Below are 22413 nucleotides of genomic sequence, written 5' to 3'. Positions count from 1 at the left end.
GGGATTAGAAGTGCAGAGATGGGCTCTGGCTAGGTGGGTCACTGGTAGAATGTCCACCTGGTGTATGGACGTCCTAGGTTCAACTCCTGGTCAAGGCACACACGAGAAGTGACCATCTGCTTCTCCTCCCAGACATCCTCTCCTCCTTCTCTCTCTCTTCCCCTCCCACAGCCAGGGGCTCAACTGGTTCAAGCGTGGCCCCAGCACTGAGAATAACTCAGTTGATCTGAGCATTAGCCCCAGGTGCTAAAAATAGCTCAGTTGATTCAAGCATCGGCCCCAGACAGGTTGCCTGGTGAATCCCAGTTGGGACGCATGCGGGAGTCTGTCTCACTATCTCCTTTCTTATCACTTAAAAAAAATTAAGAAGTGCAGAGATGGGTAAGAAATAATGGAAACCCTGACCTCCATGATTAAAGGGCTGGGTAGGGCAAAATTACCCTGCCGCTGGTTTTTTGTAGGGCTCGCCAAAAGTGCCTTGTTATAAAAAAAAAAGTGTTCCTTATCCTCATCACCCCTTTCTACTTTGGAAACCATCAGCTTCTTCTTTACATCTATGGCTGTGTTTCTGTCTTGTTTATTTATTACCTAAGTTATTTATGTTTATTGTTATCTATTTCTTTTACATTCCACATATAAGTGAAACCATACAGTACGTCTTTCTGTCTGACTAATTGCACTGAGCATAATACCCTCTAGGTTCATCCTTGCTGTCGCAGACAGTAAGAGTCCATCCTTGATCATGACCATGTAATATTCCACTGTGTGTGTGTGTGTGTGTGTGTGTGTGTATTAGGAAGGTCACGATAACTTCACATCATAGGTCACAGGGAAATGTCATAACCATTGTTGAAGTTCGGTTAATTCCCTTTGCTGTAACAGCAACAACAAACCCTATACTTTAATGCAGTTTTGAATATGTAACACATGTAATCCTGCTTAATTAATGGTGTGTAAACATTTTTGACAGCATAAAGTAGAAAGAGTATACAGTGGGAAGATCAGTGCTTGTTTACATCTCGTTATTGGGACTTTGAACCACAGAAAACTATCTTTGGATCTTTTATCACATGAATAAAGTTTGCCGTTTCTTCTTTCACCCCAATAACATTTAGTGAATTCTAGTGGTTAAAACATTCTTTTGCTGTTATTTTCCGTGACAGTACTGAAGAGGGCAACTTGTACTGGGAAAATATAATATATTAAACCCTAATGTACAGCCCTGGCTGGTTGGCTTAGTGGTAGAGCATCGGCCTGGCGTGCAGGAGTCCCGGGTTCAATTCCCGGCCAGGGCACACAGGAGAAGCACCCATCTGCTTCTCCACCCTTTCCCTTCTCCTTCCTCTCTGTCTCTCTCTTCCCCTCCCACAGCCAAAGCTCCATTGGAGCAAAGTTTGCCCGGGTACGGAGGATGGCTCCATGGCCTCCGCCTCAGGCACTAGAGTGGCACTGGTTGCAACAGAGCAACGGCCCAGATGGGCAGAGCATCGCCCCCTGGTGGGCGTGCCGGGTGGATCCCGGTCAGGCGCATGCGGGAGTCTGTCTTTCTGCCTCCTTGCTTCTAACTTAAGAAAAAAAACAAAAACATATTTTTCGGCAAGAGATGCTCTCTGTGCGTCTCAGCTCTGTATACATTTCCTAGAAATATGCAAAGTTGCTTCTAAGAGATGACAGGGCTCTAGGCTGATCTGGTGACAGCACCAGCAGCATCCCTGAGCAGCGTCCCCAATAGCTGGATGGCACGCTGCCCTGTCTAGAAATGCGTGGCAATCGCAGACAGTTTTCCTATAGCAGCCCAGGCGGCCATGCTACTGTGGGCTCTGTGATGGCCACAGGGGCTTAGCACTGCCTGTCTGTTCTGAGACATTCGGTCCTAACGTGGGATTGGACCGGTCCTCTTTGCTAAGAGACCTCCTAGGAGGCGAGCCTTCCATGTTCTCCGGTGTGACCACAGACGTCTACATACAAGTGAAGGAAAATGATCGGACCCAGCAAATTCACAGTGCCCTAAACGGCTCATTTTGAGGATTTTGTTCCAACGTAAAATAATTGGATTTGTATAGCATAAGTAATTCTGGTGTCTGAGAACTGGAGACCATGACGGCTGAATTTCAAGGCCTCATTGCGATTCAATGTGATTATGTTACAGAACACGTGTTAATCGTCCTCACGAGGGAGGATTGCCCAGTTAGAGAATGTCCCCGGCAGCAACGCACGGCGACACATTTTAATGCATCCTTCCGACTGTTTTAATTGCGGGTTGCAAGAAGCGATGGGGACAGGAACGGTTCCCCAAACCACCACCTCCTTCCCGGCTGGTGAATATTTTCCTGAACCGTCACACGCGCTTTGTCAGGGGAGAGAGTTAATCACCTCGCCCCAGATTCTGTTGAACCTTGGCAGAGAAATGCGGAGTTGTTTCCAGCACCGGGGGGCTTCAGCACTCTGAATCCTCCGTGGTCCACGTTCGCTGCCAACACCTCCGACGTGTTACGAGGAAGACATCTTCATCCAGCGGGAGGCTGGGACGAGAGCGTCCATCACAGACCCTGTGCCGCATTTTGATTGGGTCTCTTCACTGGACGGGATATTAGGAGAGATCGCTTGCTCATCATTTGCTTGGGGTTGCGTCGGGATTAGGGTGAAAGGGAGAGGCTTTTAATGTGCCTGTCAAAGCCTCCACCACTTGGAAGCAAAGCTTAGGATCATGTACTGGGGTTTCTTGAGAGAGGCACAGGTTAAAATTTAATTTTTATTTTCATTGTTTTCTTCTTTAAGTGAGAGGAGGGGAGATAGAGAGATAGACTCCCACATGCTCCCTGAATGGGATCCACCTGGCAGGCCCCAGTCTGGGGCCGGTTCTCTGCCCATCTGGTGCTATTTTTAGTGCCTGAGGCAGAGGCTCCAGGGAGCTATCCTCAGCACCTGGGGCTGATGCACTCAAACCAATTGAACCATGGCTGCAGGAGGGGAAAAGAGAGAGAGAGAGAGAGAGAGAGAGAGAGAATGAGAAGGGGGAGTGGTGAAAAAGCAGATGGTCACTTCTCCTGTGTGCCCTGACCAGGAATCAAATCCAGGACATCCACACACCAGGCCAATGCTCTACCACTGTGCAAACCAGCCAGGTCAAAAATTTAAGTCTTAGAACCCCTTCCCTTCTCTGCTGCTCCCAAATGGGAACACAAAATAGAAAGAATGCAATGGACCTGCTAACCATGTATCTATTTAACAACAAAAACAAAAGCCCTACGTTGTAGAAAATTTCAAACAGAAGTAGAAAGACTACATGTTGAATTTTACTCAAGATGATAGAGTGAGGTACCTCTGTGCTCACCTTTGAACCCTTCACGACCTCAACCCCAGGCCCCAGAAATGTCCACCACCGGGCCAGTCTTCAAACACAATGGTCACCGCAATATTTAGAATTTTTGCATAGGCACCTGTCAGCAGAAAATAACTATTTTAATGCTTCAAGATATGTTCCACAAATGGCTATAATATTTTTGGAAGCGGATGTGTTTTCATTGAGGGAAATACAGTGTGTTTGTAAAGTCACGGTGCACTTTTGACCGGTCACAGGAAAGCAACAGAAGACGATAGAAATGTGAAATCTACACCAAATCAAAGGAAAACTCTCCCAGTTTCATACCTATTCAGTGCAGTTCCATGTGGGCTCACGCACAGATTTTTTAGGGCTCCTTAGGGAGCTATCTCGTATAGCCTCTACAGACTCGTCACTGACTGATGGATAACCTACCAGAACGGGGTTTCTCCACCAAACTGCCGGTTTCCTTCAACTGCTTATCCCACCGAGTCATGTTATTCCTATGTGGTGGCGCTTCGTTATAAACGCGCCGATATTCACGTTGCTCTTTGGTCATGGATTCGAATTGAGCGAGCCACAGAACACACTGAACTTTCCTCTGTACCGTCCACATCTCGACTGGCATGGCCGTGGGCTGCTCTGCTGTATACACGGTGTTACGTCATCATCTGCGCATGCGCACATGCTGCCACATCATCCTCCAGAAACTGGGAGGGTTCTCCTTTTGTTTGGTGCAGATCTCACATTTCTCTCGTCTTTTGTTTCTTTCCTGTGACCGGTCAGAAGTGCACCATGACTTTACGGACACACTGCAGTGAAGAGGATGAACTTAATAAAGATAGAAAGCATGTGCAGTGGGTTGACATCCTCCACATTTCTTTATCTCCTGCTTTGGTGGGTGGACACTTCCCTGGGCTCTGTGAGGTGGCTCTGCCTGTCTATGTCAGCTCAGGGGGTTTCCCTGGACTCCCTCGGGCACCGGTCACCAGAGGATGGACAGCCACACCTTGTCTGTGAAGGGGGAGCTCCTGGGGCCTCGCTCCATGTGGCTTCCTCCTCCTCCAGGCTGGCCCCCAAGGCTGCAACTCCGATAGTGTCTAGACCAGTGTTCAGATCCTTGGTAGGTTTCTGCTGCCGTCTGTTGGCTGCTTTCTCTTGGGCCCGGACAGTTTCCCTAGCTAAATCCACGTGCAAGAGAGGTCGATGGCTACACCTTGACCCTTAGAGGGAGAAAGGGCAAATGTCACACGTGAACGGGATGTGCAGACAGAGGGAGGGGTCAGTGGTCAAGGTGACAGTCTACTTCATAAAATTAGCGGTTTTCTCAATGCACGCGCAAGGAAATGACGTCAACGTCACTGAAGATGGCCCAGGAAGGTCGTCTGCCATTTCTCTTCTCCATCAATTCAGTTACACAGGTACAAGGGAAACTTGTCACAGGTAGGATTCTGCAAGGGACTAAAGGTTCTGAGCAACCAGGAGCACTTGAACCTCAGAAAGAACACTGTGCTTGGTGGTGTTCTGATTTGCTAGTTCAGTCCATTATTCTCCAGCTCTGTGATGGCCTTCAAGAGAAGAATAGCCCAAGGCCCTGGCAGCTGGCTCAGTGGTAGAGCGTCAGACCGGCGTGCGGAAGTCCTGGGTTCGATTCCTGGCCAGGGCACACAGGAGAAGCGCCCATCTGCTTCTCCACCCCTCCCCCTCTCCTTCCATTCTCTGTCTCTTCCTGCAGCCAAGGCTCCATTGGAGCAAAGTTGGACCAGGTGCTGAGGATGGCTCCATGGCCTCCGCCTCAGGCGCTAGAATGGCTCTGGTTGCAACAGAGCAACGCCCCAGATGGGCAGAGCATCACCCCCTGGTGGGCATGCCGGGTGGATCCCGGTCAGGCGCATGCAGGAGTCTGTCTGACTGCCTCCCCATTTCCAACTTCCGAAAAAATACAAAAAAAAAAAAAATCTGGTGTCGTCCCGGAGGACAGCTGTGATTGGCTCCAGCCACCCGCAACCATGAACATGAGCGGTAGGAAATGAATGGATTGTAATACGTGAGAATGTTTTACATTTTTAATGTTATTATTTTTTTAATTAAAGATTTGTCTGCGAGCCAGAGGCAGCCATCAAAAGAGCCACATCTGGCTCGCAAGCCATAGGTTCCCGACCCCTGCTCTACGTAGTAACCACTCTCTTCCGAGTAATTATTCCTTAACAATCATCAAGATCTCCATTTATAAACACCTCATTTATTTGATTCCTCATTGATCTAAGAAATTCAACTGAATGACTGGTTTTTGTCATGGACAACTGTGATTACTTCTTTCTTCAAAGGACAATTTCTCATTTTTTCTTTTTGGGGGGAGGTTTTTTGGTTTTGTTTTTTTTTCAGGCTACGTTGACATAAATCATCCCATCAAATTTCCTGCGGTAGCAGATTCCAATTCTTATCCAGGTTCAGGTCCCAAACAATATATCAGTGTATTTGGAAAGTTAGATTTTTAGCACTAATAAATAAAAAATGCAAACGTAAGTAGCTCTAGGGATAAACCTACTGCAACCATGAAGGAAAAAGTGATTTTTTATTTTTATTTTTAGATAATGCAGACTTAAAATAGCTTAACTCAACTTCATCGATAATAATAGGAATAGGACCTTGGCCTCACTAAAATCACTCCCAATGATGCATTACATACAATCAGCTTTCAGGTACCCCAGAGACCACAGCTGTGGGGTCCGTTGATGACAATGAAACTTTAGTCGTAAAATTAAATCCTGAAAACAGTGCAGGCCCTGGCCGGTTGGCTCAGCGGTAGAGCGTCGGCCTATCGTGCGGAGGACCCAGGTTCGATTCCCAGCCAGGGCACACAGGAGAAGCGCCCATTTGCTTCTCCACCCCTCTGCTGCGCCTTCCTCTCTGTCTCTCTCTTCCCCTCCCGCAGCCAAGGCTCCATTGGAGCAAAGATGGCCCGCGTGCTGGGGATGGCTCCTTGGCCTCTGCCTCAGGCCTCAGGCGCTAGAGTGGCTCTGGTCGCAACATGGCGACGCCAGGATGGCCAGAGCATCGCCCCCTGGTGGGCTGAGCGTCGCCCCCTGGTGGGCGTGCTGGGTGGATCCCGGTCAGGTACATGCGGGAGTCTGTCTGACTGCCTCTCCCCGTTTCCAGCTTCATAAAAAAAAATAAAAAAAAATCAGTGCAAAAGAATTATGTGTGTGTGTTCTACCCATTTCATCCAGGTGATTGAGTAAGTTATTCTCTTACCGTCTGGGTTGTTTTGTTTGTTTTTTTTGCATTTGGGGATTAAAGGCCTGAAATGGTTTTCCCCAATGCTCAATGTGTTGAAGAACTGCTACGACTTCCCAAGTGCAACCTAGAATCCCTCTGGACTAAGGAACCCTGGCTCCCAAATGGTGTGACTGGCTTTCACTCACTCGCTGAACAGCAAGACACGTGTGACCGAGGGACGCAGGTTTACGTAGAGCGGGCACGCACAGACTTCATCATCTGGGTGACTGAAGAAAGTAACATTTCTTTGGCCCCTAGGATGTGGTTACTTAATGTCGTTTACATCCTTTGGAGTGAGTGGCTCTCAATGGGTCTGATTCGGAACGGACCTCGATTGTCACGGGTTTATTGTCATTTTCTTTTCTCAGTCCCTTGGTTTTTTTTTTTATTTATTCATTTTAGAGGAGAGAGAGAGAGAGAGAGAGAAAGGGGGGGGAGGAGCAGGAAGCATCAACTCCCATATGTGCCTTGACCAGGCAAGCCCAGGGTTTTGAACCGGCGACCTCAGCATTCCAGGTCGATGCTTTATCCACTGTGCCACCACAGGTCAGGCAGTCCCTTGGTCTTGAGGCAATTTGTTGGCAGTCCTGGGCCTTGAACTCCCCGATGCTAGTGCCTTGCTCTGTGTAAGCCCAGGAAGCAGAGGAACATAGCTTTGGACCCTCAGAGATGTGCATCGACTCTGTCCCAGGCTTTAGCTTGAAAATGGACATGTATCAGTCAGCAATTTTCACAATAATGCTTTGTAAGAAGCCCCTCCTAACGCAATGGCATGAAAATACACGTGTGTCCCAAGGCTCGTTGGTCTGTGGGTCACCTGGTGTGCAGTCAGGTGGAGACATGAAATGAGCCATTACAGAGCATGTCAGGTTCATGCCTGGGGTTGAAAGAAGGTAGGGAAGCTGAGCTAGAGTCAGGCAAGGAGCACGGTTGGGAAAGTCTCGTAGAAGGACTTGGCCTGAATTCTGAGGACGTTAGGTGGATGGACGTAGAGGGTTTTCCGCTGCATGAAGAAGTCACACTGAGAAAGACAGATACCAGATGGTCTCACTTCTCTGTGGCATCTCAAAAACAAATTAAATGAATAAGCAGAAATGAAACAGACTCACAGAAACAGAACATTTTGACGGTTGGCAGATGGGAGGGGGGGTGGGAGAAATGGGTGAAAAACTGAAGGGATTGAGAAGTACAGATTGGTAATTACAGAGCAGTCCCGAGGAAGTCAAGCACAGCACAGCACATACGGTCAACAATATTGTAGATAATAACTAGGGATGGTGTCAGAGAAGGACCAGATTTATCCGGGCGATCACTTCTTCGGTTCTATAAGTGTCTAATCACGGGGTTATACGTTTCACTTGGAACTGATATAATATTGTACCTCGGCTATAATTTAAAGAGAAAAAAAAAAGTGACGTAGGGAAACTGTCAGAGGATTTTAAGCAGGGAAGAAGGTTAATGACATTTGAAAGTCTTTCTGTCGTTCGGCGCAGAGAAGAACAGAGCCGTGTCGGTGGGGGAGGGGAGCCGGGGCTCATTACTTAGAGGACTACTTGCAGAGTGTAGGCAGGAGATGATGTGGCGTGGCCGTGGGAAATGGGAAACGTGGGCAGATTTGTGAATTCTTTAGAGTAGGATGTAGACGGGGGCATGGTGGTTGACCAGATGTCCAGAATGAGGGAGAAGAAAAGACACTGTCTAGTATGGGGTACTAGCATACAGATTTTGCATATACTGTGCAACCCAGCCTCTTATGTATAATCTGCAGGTTGTCAGAGTGTCTGTACATCCTCGACAGACATTTCTATCTGCATCCTCATTTTACTGAGGGTACCAGAAATAGTCACCCTGGATGACCTGGGCAACTGGCCGTTGAGTGCATCCACGCCATTTGGATGTGCGTGAACAAGCGCATCAGTGCCGCGTGGGATAGAGCACAGCACACCACGGTAAGCTCTCTGAGCAACGGTTTGGCCATCATTCAGCAGAGAATGTTTTCAGAGACTGGCGTCACCACCCGGCCCACGGGAATAGCGGATTTCATAAAACCTTGTACTTGAGAAATCAACGTCAGTGGCACGACGGATTCTTGGCTGCAGTCATATGTTTTAAGTTATATTAAAGGAGATTAACTCCCAGGACATGTCAGAGGCTGTAAAATAGAGTTTGAAGGCTACACGGTGAGGGGTAAGGCAGCCAGGAAGGGCCCTAGCGGCATAGACACCTGAGTCTTCTAACGGAGACGTATCTGCCCACTTTCTGATATCTACGTATCGGGGTGGGGCCCTCAAACCAAGCCCAGCGGCTCTCCCCAGCATGTGCAAATGCTCCCTGTAAGTTGGGGCTGCCTGGGGTTGCCCACAGCCCCTTTCAAGTGTGGAACCAGGTCACTGGGCCAGTCTGTAATGACCTCTGCTCACACGTCCGTGATCAGCAAGCCCCGTTCTGACTCAGCAGTTTCTCCTCCCACATGGGGTCCTTCTTCTTCACGGCACTTGTGACCACAGGATGGCTGCCTTGCCATCCCTCCAGCCCCCCGCTGGATGGTAAGTTCTGCACAAGCGGGAGCTTCATGGGCTGAGGTCACTGCTGTGTCCCCCACTGCCCAGCACAGGCACCTTGGGGGGTTGACCATTCAGTAACACTCTGTCAGGGGTCCCAACTTTTCATAGTGTCCTTTGTTCATCCTTCGGGTGTTGCTGATTTTCAAGACAGGTCATGAACGCGTGATATTCCAGTTCCTGGGAAACAGAAAAAGAGGGGAGTGGGGGAAGATGCCCCCACCCTGTACAACAGGGGTCGGGAACCTTTTTGGCTGAGAGAGCCATGAACGCCACATATTTTTAAAAATAATTCCGTGAAAGCCATACAATGACCCGTGGACGTGACGCATCATCCAATAAAAATGTGGTGTTGCCCCGGAGGACAGCTGTGATTGGCTCCAGCCACCCACAACCATGAACATGAGTGGTAGGAAATGAATGGATTGTAATACATGAGAATGTTTTCTATTTTTAACGTTATTATTATTTTTTATTAAAGATTTGTCTGCAAGCCAGATGCAGCCATCCAAAGAGCCACATCTGGCTCGAGAGCCATAGGTTCCAGACCCCTGCTCTACAACCTTGTGTGGGGAGTTAAACAATCTCAGGTTCTCATTGGCTGGCTTGCTGTCACATGTCCCCGACCATGCAGCAGAGGAGTCTGGGAAATGTAGTCTTTAGTAGGGTGGCTGCCTGCTCAGATGGCAACTCTGTAATTATGAAAGGAGGTCAAAGAGATATTGAGATGCCGGCGGCGGCCTCTACTCCCCTCCCTAGCGACTTATAATATTTCAGTGTGACATCAGTCTTGCTGGCTGTACAGCATTGTACGCTCATCCTGCGACCACGAGGGAGGGATCATTTTTGTCGATGGACCAGTGAGCATTTCGCATGGAGAAGGCAGTTTTCAGTGGGTGGGTGACACGGAGGAAAAACTCGAGGGAGGCGGTGGGAGAGGCACAAGGAGAGGAGGGGTGCCTGACCTGTGGTGGCGCAGTGGATAAAGGATCAACCTGGAAATACTGAGGTTGCTGGTTCAAAACCCTGGGCTTGCCTGGTCAAGGCACATATGGGAGTTGATGCTTCCTGCTCCTCCCCCCTTCTCTCTCTCTCTCTCTCTCTTCTCTATAATGAATTTAAAAAATTTTTAAAAAGAATAAAAAAAAATAAAAGGAGAGGAGGGAGAGAGGCTAGTTTGCAGGCTGGCAACTGTGGGTCCGTTCATGGGGCTGTGTCTGTGTGCTGGTGTGTCTGCGTGTGTGTGTCTGCGTGTGTGTGTCTGCGTGTGTGTGTCTGCGTGTGTGAGTGTCCCTGTGTGCTCAAGTGTGCTTTCGCGTGTGCTCCTGAGGAAGACGAGGGCTGTGCATGAAGACCCCAGCACTGAGAGGTTTTTAAGAAAGGGGCCAGCACATTTTTCTCAGAACTTGAACCCCAGCAGCTAGGCTGCAGCTTGGTGGCGATGCCCCAGCAGCTAGGCTGCAGCTCGGTGGCGATGCCCCAGGCTGTGCGGGTCAGGGGACGGCGGACATGGCAGCATAAGGCTGTGTGATTAAGGCGGGTCAGCCCCCGTGCCGCTGGGATGATGAGTGACGCTCAGGTCTCTCTGAGGGAGAGGTGGAATATAGACCACCCCCTCCAAACGATATTCTGTACGAGACAGAAGCGAGACCTCAGGTTTCAGGGAGGCACACTGCAGGGGCTCAGAGGAGACACAAGGGAAGACTGTGCCTGGAGTCTCCCCTCAGGGAACAAAAGCATCACTGGGGACGAGAGGCCCCTGTCCCTCCTGGGATGATGGACGGGGTGGGTGACACTTGTACAGAAGTGCTCAGCTGGCCCTGGGCGCTCCCCGACCCCCTCCCGCCTCCCTGTGTGCCAAGCATCCTGGCGAGAGGCTGGTGTCCTGTCGCACGCACGCACGCACGGCAAGTTTACATTGCATTCGGGTTGTAAACGAGAAGCCACGCAGGTGCAGCGAAGGGGTCGCTGTCTTGAGTTATGACATCGCGGCCAAAGCATAGGTCTCTGAGGAGCGACAGCCCTGCCTCCTTTCTCCTGTCTGACTCCGGGCACCATGTGACAGTCTCCACAGTCAAATAAATGATGACCAACGCGGGGAGAGTGGGTGCCATCAATCCCATGTGGGACGGCATGCCCTACGTGCATTTCCAGGCAGTGACTCTACCTAGAGCTCTCTGCCACAAGGACCCTGACCAGAGTCCCCAGTCGCGGGCCATGCCCTCTTCTGAAGTAGGTAACCCCCCCTCTTACCTGCCCTCAGGGCCCCCAGCTACACACACAAGCAGCTGGGAGTGGGAACACACAGTAGATGCATCTCTGGGCATATGAGGAATGCATGTGATCTGTGCAGGTGGGAATGAGGGCAAGAGGCTGGACCAGCCAAGGCTGTGAACTTGGGAACCTCACACCAGCTAAGAGTGTGAATTCAGGAACCTCAGACCAGCCGAGAGCCTGAACTCGGGAACCTGAAAAATTAGGCATGTGTCTGGAGGAGCTCCGGCCGACACATCATGAGGAGTCTGATCCCAGGGCGACAGTGGGACCCCCAGGTGGCTGCAGGTATGAGAGAGGATCCAGGTCCGTACAGGACGGTGGCAGGTAGAGGGAACAGAATAGAGCGACAGGAAGAGAGAGAAGAGAAGAAGAAGAGCTGAAAAGGAAAGAAGGCAGAGAAGAAAGGACGTCTTTCTAGCGGTGGGCTATTCTTCATTTCCTTCTTGTGGTCCATGAGGTTTCCGTGAACTCTCACAATGACACATGCACCGTCTCTCCCAGCCGAGTTCTGTGAAGAGGACACCTGACACTTACCAAAAAAAAAAACAACCTTTATTTGGCCTGACCTGTGGTGGCGCAGTGGATAAAGCGTCGACCTGGAAATGCTGAGGTCGCCGGTTCGAAACCCTGGGCTTGCCTGGTCAAGGCACATATGGGAGTTGATGCTTCCTGCTCCTCCCCCCATCTTTCTCTCTCTCTCTCTCTCCCCCCCCCTTTCTAAAATGAATAAATAAAATTTTTTTAATTTAAAAAAAATTAAAACAATAACAACAAAAAAAACCTTTATTTTAAATCAAAATTAGCCAATATTTATTGCTTATCAAGCAATATTCAAAAAACATTCTGGGCCTGACCTGTGGTGGCACAGTGGATAAAGCGTCGACCTGGATGCTGAGGTCGCTGGTTCAAAACTCTGGGCTTGCCTGGTCAAGGCACATATGGGAGTTGATGCTTCCTGCTCCTCCCCCCCTTCTCTCTCTCTCTCTCTCTCTCTCTCTCTCTCTCTCCTTTCTAAAATGAATGAATAAATAAATAAAAAATTTTAAAAAACCCTTTATTTTAAATCAAAATTAGCCAATATTTATTGCTTATCAGGCAATATTCAAAAAACATTCTGTACTTTGTTATTTCTTTCTTGACTCCATTATTTCTCCAAAAAAAGAAAGAAAGAAAAAGAAAGAAAGAAACGAGCTAATTTATTCCTGTTTTCTACATGTGGAAATAGAGACTGAGGTAGGACAGTCCCCTTGCAAAAACCCCCGCGTAAGTGAGTTATTCAATGTCACAATGGCAGTGGACACATTCCACAGTGGGTTAGACGACACACACGTAGACTCTATGACGCCCCCAGTCAGGGAGATGCAGGAGCACAGGCTAGCTTGCGTGTTAAGCTGAAGGAAACGAGAATGTGACATGGCGTGTCTTCTGCACGTGAATCGGTCTCTCTTCCGTCTAAGAGCCCCAGCTGTCCCCCGGACGGCCATGAGGCTGACGTTACACGAAGACCACACCGGATGACCCCTGCTGGATCTTGCTGGGAAGAGGGTAACCCTACAGGACAAAGAACGAGGAAGCTCTACCTAGGCCAGGCGAACTCCGACAGTGTAGGGAGCAGGGTCACATGACGAGGCAGGAAAGCTCTTCCCTGAACGCTCAGTGGGTGGTTTTGACTGAGCTGGTACGACCGACCGGCGGAAGTGGAACTCAGCACTGTTGAGGTGCTGAGGAGTTTGTGCCTGGAAGGTTATAATGTGAAGGGATGCACACACTCACGCACACAGACACACACACACAATCAGAGTGTTCGTAATATCTAGACCAGGGGTCCCCAAACTTTTTACACAGGGGGCCAGTTCTCTGTCCCACAGACCGTTGGAGGGCCGGACTGTAAAAAAAAAAAAACTATGAACAAATCCCCATGCACACTGCACATATCTTATTTTTAAGTAAAAAAAACAAAAACGGGAACAAATACAATATTTAAAATAAAGAACAAGTCAATTTAAATCAACAAACTGACCAGTATTTCAATGGGAACTATGCTCCTCTCACTGACCACCAATGAAAGAGGTGCCCCTTCCGGAAGTGTGACACGGGCCGGATAAATGGCCTCAGGGAGCCAGATGTGGCCTGCAGGCCATAGTTTGGGGACCCCTGATCTAGACGGTATGCACGCTCACTTTGCAACAGTCTTTGGCCACCCACAAACATCAAGCACCCTCGTCTGCCCTCTGATAGACTTTGCGTCCTTACTGCACTGTGCGCCCCGCTCTGGACAGCAGCTGTGCTCACGATGGGCCCCTGGTGTCACGTCTCTGCCCCTCCCCGCTCTCTGCACTCTCCCTGCTCTGGGCACAGGGAGTTCTATTGGCTGACACACTTAACAAGCATTTCCAGGCTGCACCTTCTGTAGCCTCGCAGCGCTCAACTTCATTCCTGCCTCGGGGGACTCCTTCCACAGGCTCCCTGGAGCTCTCCGGTTCCCTCGCCGCCATCCCTCTGTCTTCCTCCTCACCGTCGCCGCTGGCCAGGGTTCCTCCAGCCCTGCCTCCCTGGCACGCCCACATGCCACCCCATCTTTGTTGCATTGTAAACCTTTGCTGAGTCCTCACACAGAGGTCCGGCGTCCTGGAGTTTGCTTGCTGCCTCCCTGGCTCCGCCTTCTGTTGTCTGCCTGGACCTCTCCCCAAGGCGCCCAGTGGGCTTTTTTTTTGTTGCGAACTTGAGTACACTCTCTCCACGTGCGTTCTCATGGAGTTCCCCACGATATCTGCCACTGCGGGCCAACTCTTACTTTTGAAGACCTCCCAGCATGGCTCTGTGACATCAGCTGTCCCAAGTCCCATCGGTCTCTATCCTTTGAGGAAACATCTCTTTTCTTTTCCCTTCCCTTCCCTTCCCTTCCCTTCCCTTCCCTTCCCTTCCCTTCCCTTCCCTTCCCTTCCCTTCCCTTCCCTTCCTTCTACTCCTCCCTTGTCCTGCCCCCTGCTGGCTCCCTGTTAACTGTCAGGATTCCCCCTGGAGCTTGCTCACCTCTCCCTTGGTGGAATTCAAACTTTATGTATCAATTACACCAGGGGTCCCCAAACTACGGCCCTGCGGGCCACATGCGGCCCCCTGAGGCCATTTATCCAGCCCCCGCCGCACTTCCGGAAGGGGCACCTCTTTCATTGGTGCTCAGTGAGAGGAGCATAGTTCCCATTGAAATACTGGTCAGTTTGTTGATTTAAATTTACTTGTTCTTTATTTTAAATATTGTATTTGTTCCTGTTTTGTTTGTTTTTTACTTTAAAATAAGATATGTGCAGTGTGCATGGGGATTTGTTCATAGGTTTTTTTTTTACAGTCCGGCCCTCCAACGGTCTGAGGGACAGTGAACTGGCCCCCTGTGTAAAAAGTTTGGGGACCCCTGAATTACACTGTGCGTTGGGTACTGGTTTTGGAAAGGTGAAGGAACTGAGGACCGCAGATTGGATGTAGAGAGTCCAGCCATGGGAACTATATAGTCAATAGCAGAGTCACCCCTGTGTGTGGTGCCAGGTGGAGACAGGACTTATTGGGGGGGGTGACACTGTGTGAAGTGTATGACTGTCCCCCCTCTTGTCCTCTACCCTGTCCCTGTCTGAGACTGCTCCCTCTTAGAAATGACACCCAACGAACCCCTCGCTCCAGCTGTGGCCTGGACTGGGAGAGGCAGGCAGTCGGTGTTATAACTTCCTCGGTGGACTCTTGACACTCAGCACATCCGGAGCAGAATTCATTAACCTCCCCCTTGTCCCCGAGGTGGGGAAAGCACACAGAGAGCCTCGCGCGAACACTCGCTTAATCGCATTGCCGGCCCCTGATTGATCTGGCCTCCAAATATTGAAGTCACCTTTGCCTCCCTTCCCGAGCCTTCATCTGATTTCTATCGAGCCCTGTTGGGTCCACTTTGGAAATGTCTCTTGAGCCTGTGCACTCCTGTTGATGCCCAGGGCTGCTCTTTCAGTTTAGGGGTCCTGTCATCCCTTATCCGGACCCTTTCAGATCAACTGCCCGCCTGACAGCGTCTTACACACTCCATTCCTCAGACACAGCCTGGGACCATCTTCCTCCACTCCCGCTCCCTGGCCTCATCTTCCCGTCTATCTCAGCGTATTGTTTTATGTTCTAACCGCAGTGGATAAACTGGCTGTTTTTGTTTGTTTTCACTGGTCGTGGCCGTGTGTCTCAGCTCCTAACAGATCCTGCTCTCTGGAGTGACTTTTCTCCCTTTCCCCCGTTGAAGTGCGTGTTTGTCTTATCGGCCGCCGTGGGAAAGAATTGTTGCAAAGTGAGCAACTGAAGGCGTCCCGCATCAAGCGCCTTCCAGTCCCGTGGGTCGGGGTGAGGGCTGGGGGCGTGGAATGGGCTCTCTGCGCTGGGCTTCATCAACTGCATGCAGACAAGGTGCGGACGGCTCTGAGACACATCCCCCTTCCGGACTCACTCACGTCGTGGGCAGCTTTCGGCTCCTTTCGGTTTTAGGACTGGGTTTCCCACGCCCTGGGTGGCCCTCAGCCAGGAGTCCTTCTGAGCTCCTGTGGCCCCTGCAGTCCTTGCTGGCCACTGCCTCCTCTCTTTCCAAACCGACAACAGCGCCCAGAGTCCTCCTCATGGTTCGGACAGCTCTGCTTCCTTCTCCTGCCTCTGCCCCCACTCTCCTAGGCCGGCTGGAAAAGGTTCCCTGCTCCGTACGGGTCATCTGATCGGACTGGACCCGCCCTGGAGAGTTCAGGGTTCCCGCCGGACCTCAGCGTCAGGAACCTTGGTCACGTCTGCGGACACAATGGTCGTGCGACTTGATGTGTTTCCAAGTTCAAGGGAAGAGGGTGTGGACATCTTCAGGGGCTGTTCTGCTTTCTACAGAAGGTCAGTCATTTTTTAAAATTGTTATTTATTGACTTTGACAGGGAGAGGAAGGGGGAGAGAGAGAGGAAAAGGAAGGAAGGGAGGAATAGGAAGGCAGGAAGGAAGGAAGGGAGTGGAAGGAAAGAAGGAAGGGGAAGGAAGGAAGGAAGGAAGGAAGGAAGGAAGGAAGGAAGGAAGGAAGGAGAGAAAGAAAGAGAGAGAGAGAGAAAGAAAGAGAAAAGAAAAGAAAAGAAAAGAAAAGAAAAGAAAGATGGTCTTGGCCGGTTGGCTCAGTGGTAGAGCGTCGGCCTGGTGTGCAGGGGTCCTGGGTTCGATTCCCGGCCAGGGCACACAGGAGAAGTGCCCATCTGCTTCTCCACCCCTCCCTCTCTCCTTCCTCTCTGTCTCTCTCTTCCCCTCCTGCAGCCAAGGCTCCATTGGAGCAAAGATGGCCCGGGTGCTGAGGATGGCTCTGTGGCCTCTGCCTCAGGCGCTAGAGTGGCTCTGATTGAAGCAGAATGACGCTCCAGATGGGGCAGAGCATCGCCCCTGGTGGGTGTGCCGGGTGGATCCCGGTCGGGCGCATGCGGGAGTCTGTCTGACTGCCTCCCCGTTTCCAGCTTCAGAAAAATACAAAAGAAAGAAAGAAAGAAAGAGAGAGAGAGAGAGAGAGAGAGAGAAAGAAAGAAAGAAAGAAAGAAAGAAAGAAAGAAAGAAAGAAAGAAAGAAAGAATTTGTTGTTCTACTCATTCATGACATCATTGTTTGATTCTCGTGTGTGCCCTGACCTGGGATTGAACTCACAACCTCAGCATGTCGAAGTGATGCTCTAACCAACTGAGATACGCCCCCCCCCCCATGGCTCAATCAGTTTTCAAAACACAAACTCGATCTCCATAAAGGGACTCGGCACTTAGTTTGTTTCCTTGAAGCTACTATCCAAATGTTGCGTCCATTACTGTGCTCCGATCCAGTGCCTTACTCCGTGCAACATTGTGCTGTGGGGTCCGATTATTCCGTCTCCCGCCACCAACGGCAAATGACCTGAGCTCAGCAAATGGACCTGATCGCCTCGGCGTTCGTGTGCGGGGTCGAGCGCTGGGCCTTACGGGCGTTTGCCCAGGGAGTTGAGTATCGTCTACAATAACGTGATGAAACTTTATCAGACGCTGGTGAGGTCTGAGGCAGTATGACTTCCAGGTCGTCGGCAGTGTGGAGGCATCCAGTCATGCCAAGCGTGATCAGTATATGTTCCTCAATGTCACTTACATAGACACAGAAATACCACATGCCCTCACTGTATGCGTTGAGCATTGCTGCACCACCAGATGCCACAAACTTATGGTGTGACGGTGACACACATTTATTATCTCTCGGCCGCAGTGGGTGAGGAATCAGGCTCAGCTTAAGTGGGCCTTTTCGTTCCTGTCACCTGGAAAGCTACAAGCCGTGCGTCAGCAGGGTTGTGGTGTCATCCGAAGGTTTGACTGAGGCAGGAGAGGTCTCTACGCTGGTGGGGCCGTTGGGAAGTTCATTTCCTTCCCAGACCTTGCACAGCTGCCTCTCTCAGTTTCTGTCCCCACAGGTGGGTCCTGTCTGCAACATGCAGCCTCAGAATGTGTGAGCTCAGAGCACAGGAGAGACCAAGAGTAGGATGAAGCCATGATCTTCCATCAGCGAAGGAGGGAGGGGATGTCTCACCGCCTCTGTTATGTTCTTTTTTGTTAGAGCCAAGTGACGAGTCAGCCCACACACCAGGGAGAGTGCCAGTCCCTGGGTGTGAATGACCAGGGCATCTGGGAGTCTGCCGGCCGTGTCCTTGCGTACTGAGACATAAGTACTTCACCCCGTCTTCTGTCCCCTCCATGATCCCAACACCTCTTCCCAAGACCCAGTGGACCACGCAATACCTGGGCAGCCTCTCAGTAACTGGGCACCGATGTGTGTGACTTGGGGCAGATACAGGAGGGCCTGGGAGCTCCAGTCCCAGGAGTGGGGCAGGGATGGTGGGGAAGATCCCTGACGTTGCTCTGAGCCTCAGTCCCCTTTTCTGCAAAATGGGTAGAAAAACATACTTCTATTCCATGTTGTAAAGGTTAAGATGTACAATGTTATGCACCTCAGGGTCTTGAACCTGGATCCTCTGCATCCCAGTCTGACGCTCTATCCACTGTGTCACCGCCCGGTCAGGCCGTTTTGCACATCTTAGATGTGAGTAAGTGTTGCTATTGTTAGATAGATACATGATAGATGATAGATAGATAGATAGATAGATAGATAGATGATAGATAGAGATAGATAGATGCTAGATAAATGATAGAGATAGATAGATAGGTGATAGAGATAGATAGATGATAGGGATAGATAGATAGATAGATAGATAGATATAGATAGAATATGATAGATAGATAGACATATAGATAGATGATAGAGATAGATAGATATGATAGATAAATGAGAGATAGATAGATAGAGATAGATAGAATGATAGATAGAGATAGATGATAGAGACAGATAGATAGATAGATATAGATAGAAGATGATAGATAGATGATAGATAGATAGACATATAGATAGATGATAGATAGATGATAGAGATAGATAGATATAGATAGAAGATGATAGATAGACAGACAGACATAGATAGATAGATAGATAGATAGATGATAGGGATAGATAGATAGATAGATAGATAGATAGATATAGATATAGATCAGGAGTTGGGAACCTATGGCTCGCGAGCCAGATGTGGCTCTTTTGATGGCTGTGTCTGGCTCACAGACAAATCTTTAATAAAAAAAATAATGTTAAAAATATAAAACATTCTCATGTATTACAATCCATTCATTTCCTATTGCTCATGTTCATGGTTGCGGGTGGCTGGAGCCAATCACAGCTGTCCTCTGGGACAACACCAGATTTTTATTGGATAATGCGTCAAGTACACGGGTTGTTGTATGGCTCTCACGGAATGACATTTTAAAATATGTGGCGTTCATGGCTCTCTCAGCCAAAATGTTTCCCGAACCCTGATATAGATAGATAGATAGAAGATGAGAGATGGATAGATATAGATAGATAGATAGATAGATAGATAGATAGATAGATAGATAGATAGAAGATGAGAGATAGGTAGGTAGGTAGATAGATATAGATAGAAGATGATAGATATAGATAGATAGAAGATGAGAGATAGATAGATAGATACATAGATAGATAGATAGATAGATAGATAGATAGATAGATAGATATTGGGTTGGGGAATAAGTTTGTAGCGTTTTTACCGAAGACTTTTATTTAAACAAAAAACAATAATTATATTAATAAGTTAATCAATTATATATTCGCCGTTGCTGTTTACAACCTCTTCCCACCTCTCGACCAATTTGTTGATGCCGTTCCGCCAAAAATCGCCTGGTCTGGTGTCAAAGAAGTTGTTGAGCCAGTTTTTAAGGACCTCTTTGTTATTGAAGGTAACGCCCTTCATATGGTTTGACAGGGAGCGAAAAAGATGGTAATCGGTCAGTGCAAGGTCCGGAGAATACGGCGGATGCTGAAGGACCTCCCATTCGAGCTCTTGGAGTGCGGCTTTGACGACTTGTGCAACATGGGGCCTGGCGTTGTCGTGAAGGAGTATGGTTTGACCATGTCGATCAGGTCTTTTCATTCACGAATAGCCTCATTCACGCGGTGTAGCTGGGCAATGTAGAGCTCCTTGTTGACCGTGGCATTCTTTTCGAGCATTTCCCAGTTCTTCATCGAATTCAGAAGGCCTTCCACTGCGGCACGTGTCATCGATGTCAAAGTCACCATTTTTGAACTTTGCAAACCATTTCCGTGCTGTAGACTCGCCTATGACACCTTCTCCATACACGTCGCAAATGTCCCGGGCTGCTTCGGCAGCTTTTTGACCTCGATGAAAAGCAAAGAAGAGCAGGTGTCAAAAATGTTGATTTTTGCCTCCTGGGTATTCCATTTCTAAGCCTCAAAACTAATAAAAAATTAAATAACTCAAAAATACAATTAACATAGTTTTGTAGAGCAGAAAGAGTTTTATCGAATGAATACTTACCCTTTGCCAAACAGCAAATTGTTGTAAAATAAAAGAAAATATAAAAACACTACGAACTTATTCCCCAACCCAATAGATAGATAGATATAGATATAGATAGACGATGATAGATAGATAGATACATAGATACATAGATACATAGATATAGATAGATAGAAGATGAGAGATAGATAGATAGATAGATAGATAGATAGATATAGATAGAAGATGATAGATAGATAGATAGATAGATATAGATAGATAGATAGATGAGAGATAGGTAGGTAGATAGATATATAGATATAGATAGAAGATTATAGATAGATATAGATAGAAGATGATAGATAGATAGATATAGATAGAAGATGAGAGATAGATAGATAGATCGATAGATAGATAGAGATAGATACAGATACTCACACAGAACCTTTTTATTTTGTTGCTCTCTCAACAATCTCTTTTCCCCAGTAGGCAATGACTCCCATACCTCACCTCCTGCGAGATACTTTCTCCGAGGAGCTCCGTTCCCCACTCAGGAGAGACTCGGTGGCCTGTCCCTCTGTCCCCACACACCCTGACTCCCTGACCCAGGTCCTTGCTGAGCTAACGTTCTGTGTGTCTGTGGGGGGGGGGGTCACTTCTCGAACAGCGTTCCTGGGTGTGCACACCTGGACGTCCTGTGGCCGACTCCCCACAGTGTGCGGGTCTAGAACCCCGCAGAGAAGCCAGGCCACCTGCCACCACGACCATTGTCATTCTTCCACTTGCCCCATTCCTGGGAGTCCTCCAGTTCCCCGGTCAGTGTGCCGTGCATGCTTGGGTGGCACCGCTGAGAACCTGCGTTGAATGTTCATTCCCAATCGAGTCTCCGTCTTGCCTCGATTCTGTGCGCTCTGCATCCAGAGGAGACCCTCAACGTGGACGGGAGACAGAGGCAGTTGGTTTTCTGCAATTCTTATGCATTATTAATTTTCCTAACAACAACAGCAAAAAAAAAACAAAAAACCCTCCATCATATGCATGTCAAGATTAATGAGAACCTTTAATGGATATTTATGATAATTTAAGGATTGTCGCACCGTCGTGACCTCTCCCCGGTAGAACTGGTGGTTGAGAAGGCTGACTGGCCCTGGCCGGTTGGCTCAGTGGTAGAGCGTCGGCCTGGCATGCGGGGGACCCGGGTTCGATTCCCGGCCGGGGCACACAGGAGAAGCGCCCATCTGCTTCTCCACCCCTCCCCCTCTCCTTCCTCTCTGTCTCTCTCTTCCCCTCCCGCAGCCGAGGCTCCATTGGAGCAAAGATGGCCCGGGCGCTGGGGATGGCTCCTTGGCCTCTGCCCCAGGCGCTAGAGTGGCTCTGGTCGCAACAGAGCAACGCCCCCTGGTGGGCGTGCCAGGTGGATCCCGGTCGGGCGCATGCGGGAGTCTGTCTGACTGTCTCTCCCCGTTTCCAGCTTCAGAAAAATACAAAAAAAAAAAAAAGAAATGAATTGAAATAAATATGTGTCAAATCGTTAAACTCAGTCACCCAATTTTAAGGAAATGATTTAGCTCTTCTTCATACCAATGAGCCTGGCTGGGTTTTTTTTTTAACTTCTTATAAGGTTGTCCTTCAATGTGCGCTTGCTGGACAATGTTCTTCTCCCCCCAGTTCTTGGATTTCTCAGAAATGGGGTCAGGGGAGATTCGGGACCCGCCTGTCAAGGGGAAAAAAAGGACCCGGTCACTTTAATCGCATCAAAACCTGTGGCAGAGGCAGAGAGGAACCCGGTCCTTCTGGCAAATTGTCAACACGTAGCCTCTCTGTGTAGTAATCACTCCGCCACAGATGCTGAATAAATAGGGTAGTCTGGAGTGAAGCAATGGGTGAGATTTGCATTTTTTGACTCTGCTAGTCTGCACTTGCATGAACACAGGCACAGGTGACTGACATGCGGGCTCAGGATGTTTTGAGAGCGTGGCGCATGCAAAAAGACTTATTCACAGGCTAAGCTGTGTTGCTGTTTCATTACAAAATCTGTGATCGGCAGTGACCTTGAAAATACCCTGTTTCCC

At 49.0% G+C, this 22413-nt stretch overlaps 1 non-coding gene across 1 annotated transcript; it reads left to right on the top strand.

The window, feature by feature from the left end:
* The first annotated feature begins 6105 nt into the window (after window positions 1-6105).
* TRNAD-AUC (transfer RNA aspartic acid (anticodon AUC)) lies at window positions 6106-6181 on the top strand. Its single transcript has one exon. It is a non-coding gene; the product is annotated as a tRNA-Asp (tRNA).
* Window positions 6182-22413: the final 16232 nt, after the last annotated feature.

The sequence above is a fragment of the Saccopteryx bilineata genome, chromosome X (assembly GCF_036850765.1).
Source record: "Saccopteryx bilineata isolate mSacBil1 chromosome X, mSacBil1_pri_phased_curated, whole genome shotgun sequence".
In the NCBI taxonomy this organism is placed as follows: Eukaryota; Metazoa; Chordata; class Mammalia; order Chiroptera; family Emballonuridae; genus Saccopteryx; species Saccopteryx bilineata.
Note: the sequence above shows the minus strand (reverse complement) of the source record. Positions and strands in the feature narration are given on the sequence as shown.